The sequence below is a fragment of the Malania oleifera genome, chromosome 1 (genome assembly GCF_029873635.1).
Source record: "Malania oleifera isolate guangnan ecotype guangnan chromosome 1, ASM2987363v1, whole genome shotgun sequence".
Lineage (NCBI taxonomy): Eukaryota > Viridiplantae > Streptophyta > Magnoliopsida > Santalales > Ximeniaceae > Malania > Malania oleifera.
This window is the reverse complement of record NC_080417.1, coordinates 54,189,918-54,193,729: the sequence shown is the minus strand read 5'-3', so window position 1 is coordinate 54,193,729 and position 3,812 is coordinate 54,189,918. Positions and strand designations below refer to the sequence as shown.

At 35.2% G+C, this 3,812-nt stretch overlaps 1 pseudogene; it reads right to left on the bottom strand.

The window, feature by feature from the left end:
- Nucleotides 1-492: 492 nt before the first annotated feature.
- On the bottom strand, nt 493-3,500 carry LOC131163373 (uncharacterized; annotated as a pseudogene).
- Between the last annotated feature and the right edge of the window lie 312 nt (nt 3,501-3,812).

Sequence of the window (3,812 nt, the reverse complement as noted above, 5' to 3'; positions counted from 1 at the left end):
AAAATCATGTTCAAGCTTGTTAAATGTGTTAAGGTAATTTGTAAAAGTTCAGTTAAGCTTTGAACACTGTTCTATTCATTTGGAAGTAGCTAAGGTAGTGTAGGGTCATGGCAAAAAAGGCTCCTAGAATGCAGCATTCAATCCATTAGGATGTGATGTCGAGAATGTGATTATATGTTTCTTGGGATTCTGCAATTTAGGATACATTGATTAAAAGTGTGGTAAAGTCTCACTCTCTTATGTTAGAAGGTTTCAAGTTTTATGTCATGAGAGGGTTGGGAAAGAAGCATGAAAAGGGAGATAGATGAACTATTTCTTCTTGTGTAGTTTTAAAATTTTAAGTCTAGTACGTGTTCAATGAACTAAAGAAAGGAAGATAAAAAAGAATAATTGTATTGGGAAATTAGGATTAACGCGTTTGAGTTGCTTGATAGACTTTTGAGAATATCATATTGGAGTGTTTAGATGGCAGGTCATGAATCCAAAGTAAGGTTATTCCTGAATTAGCAAACAACTGAAGAAGTTAACAAATAGCAAACAGTTCATCAATCCAACTTAATAAGCATGCACATCCAAACAAACTGCAGCTGCCACAGAAACAACCTCAGGATAGGTCCTAGCTTGTCCAAGAGCCTCTTGTAGATTCACCTGAAGCATGAAGAACAAACTAAACCTCATATAAACCTCACCAACTCAGGCTTACTGTATTTGTTGCTTGCCTCATCCTCTAACATAGGATAAGCAGCCACCAGTGCATCTTGAGCTCCAATATACAGTGAGTAATAAATCTTCTAGTAAACTTACCTAACCTTTCTTGCAGGATGGAAGTGCCCCTGCAGACAATAGTTTAGGATTGCAACTGCACCCAAGGCAACCCTCATCCCTTCTATGGCTTCCATGACAGCATTAATAACATGCGGAGAAGTCTCAAATATGTTTAGCCATACATAATTCAACAAGTGTACTAAAGCATCCTCACAATCTAAACAAGGCACTCCCAAAGCCATGTGCTTAATAGCTGGGAAGCAGTTTGCCTATGTACAAAATCTCTATCCATGAGAGCATCCTCAAGTAGTGGAGTGATTTCATAAATATAATCTTTACCCATTTCACTAATGTATTAAAAAAGAAAAGAGAGTGATTTTAAAACACCATTCTGCACATTGAGTTATAGTACACGATACTCATTCATTAATGTTGGTAGTACTATAAAAGGAGAACATGTTTCTACAACTACTGCAATTGCCACAGTAGTACACACGCGGTTCTAATGCTCCTACACTTTGAGATTGTTCAATAATGTTGCCAAGACATCTTGTGGTTCAATGGCTTTTGCAATGTATCCAAACGTGTTGACAGTTGCTCGCCGGATACCTTTTTTATGGGCTTTAATCATCTCAAGAAGCTTAAAACAATTTACTCCAAAGAGGGAATGCCATAGATGGGTTGATTCCTAAAACTTTGTAACCTCAAGCTTGCCAAAAATAGCTGAGAGTTGTATCTTAAATATTGAATATATTTTGAACTTTGTATTGTTATGGCTATCTCTTGTCATGATTTACTTAATCAATTCAAGTTAATATTTCATGAGTGGCCAACAAGTAGTTTATAAATTATATTTCATGTTTCAGAATAAGATAGGTCATGAAATATGTTAATGGTTATTTAGTCTTCTAGAATTATTGTTAATTGTTATGGTTTGGTTCGTAACAAGTGTAAGTTAGAGGGAGAGACCTATTTTTGAGTTTAGGTCTACCATTTTACCCAATTATTCAACATGGTATTACAACATGATTCTAAAACCTAAACCCTATGTGTTAACATCACCATCAAAACTGAAACAGTCTTGTACTGATTTATTTGTGACTTGTTCATGGTTCCGATTGTTCTAGCAATTAATTTCATGATTTATTTGTGAAGCCACTTTGCGGCAGCTTTAATCGTGGTCATAGCTCCTTTACTGATTATTTCTTCGTTGGATCTTATGTCTGATTAGTTGGGGATTGAGACTGGTGGTGTTTTACAATTTGGGCTGTGGTGTAAATCATAGAATTAGCTAGAATGAGAAAAATCCCTGTTATTCCTATTGGGGATAAGTTAAATGCAAAATTTACCTGGTAGATTACAAGAAAACCACAAAGAAATATGTTTTCATAGCAACAAATGAAATCTTGTTACTTCCATGTGTTTTGCGACTTCCCCTTACCCCCTTTAGTGCTTTAGTTCATATGTATCCATTGATTGCATGTATCATTTGTCCCATAGTGGCTGCATTTGGATCTACCATCTAGCACACCAAGTTTCCAAACCTTAACTATCTAGTAACATAAACTTTGTCATCCTGTCCTTTGACAAGGTAATTTAGGTGAAATGCTAGTCTTTGGGTAGAAGGTGATCCATCTTTCATTCTATTTATTTTTTCGCCCCTCAAGATCCGAATAAATGAGGTAAGGTGAAAGTGCCAAGTTCAGGGAACTCAATGGTAAGGGTGTTGTATCTAAACTTATGGTCAAATGGTTATACTTATTCCTTTTTCTATAGATTTGGACTTAAAATAAAATTTTTAACAAATGAATAAATTATTACATTTCACATAATCCTTTCATCCTATCAATGACTTATAAGAAATTGGGCATCACTTATAAAACTGACTCTAGTAACTTATTGAAAAATTATCAACTCTCCAAAGTTAGGGAGGATGCACATTTCCCACTACTAGTTGAACTTAATAGAATTTTTATTATTTTATTATTTTATTATTTTATTATTTTCCTATTATATATAAGTGATATATTATATGTTTTATAAATATATTTAATGTACATATTGTGTATTATATATTTATATTTCTAACCAAATTCAATTAAGCTAAGAATGTGTTTTAAGAGCTTGTGCTTGAATCAAACTCAAATTCAAAAATTATAACATTGATCAAATTCAAATTGAGTTTCGAGGTTATTTTTTTTTTAGTTAAGTTCGCGTATCCTACTGCATCCGTTCAACTCTGCTTAAATATACCATCACTTCGACATCTGAACTATTATCGCTATTTATAATAAGAATTTATTGTCCTAGTGATGAAACCCAGGTTTCCCCACAAAGCAAGCCTTGGGGTAATGGGGAAAAGAAACAATCAAAGGGAAGAAGATCAAACTAAATTTGATACCAAGTCACTATCGATGAATGAGAGATTGCACCCAATACTAATTAGTAAGTGGGATCTGAGTATCTGCTTAAGGAGGTTGAGTTTACTTCATAAAGAAAAATGAACTAAAAACCTCCCAGGGAATGAGAACAAAACCATATAAGTCTACACGACCGACATGTACATTCCAGTACAGGTGAGACAATCAATTAAAAGAGTTTCCACAAAGCATGTTTTTATTAATTTAAGAGTATGGTTTCTTTACAAAGTGATAACCAAACAGTATCAAACAGCTCTTCCCTTTCCATTTCTCCAGTTCATCCTCCTTGATAGACTTCAGAGTTGGATCCACCATTTCTCTTGTGGGTTTATTCCCATTCAGTGGTCACATGCCCAGTCTATGAGAGAGCCACTTCCTACTGAGTAGGCTAGCCTTCCCGTCACCATCTCCAATAAAATTTCCCCAAATCTGTAGATGTTGCCTTCTGGATCTGCTGCTGGCGTATCTAAGAGCTCTGTGGCAGCTGATCCTTTCTTGGCTGCAGTTACCTTATTCCAGAAACTGAAGTCTGAAACTTTGGCTGCATAGTCCTTAGTCAGATATATAGAGGAAGATTGGAGGTTCCTATGAAATATGGGTGGGGTGAGCTGATGCATATAATCGAGG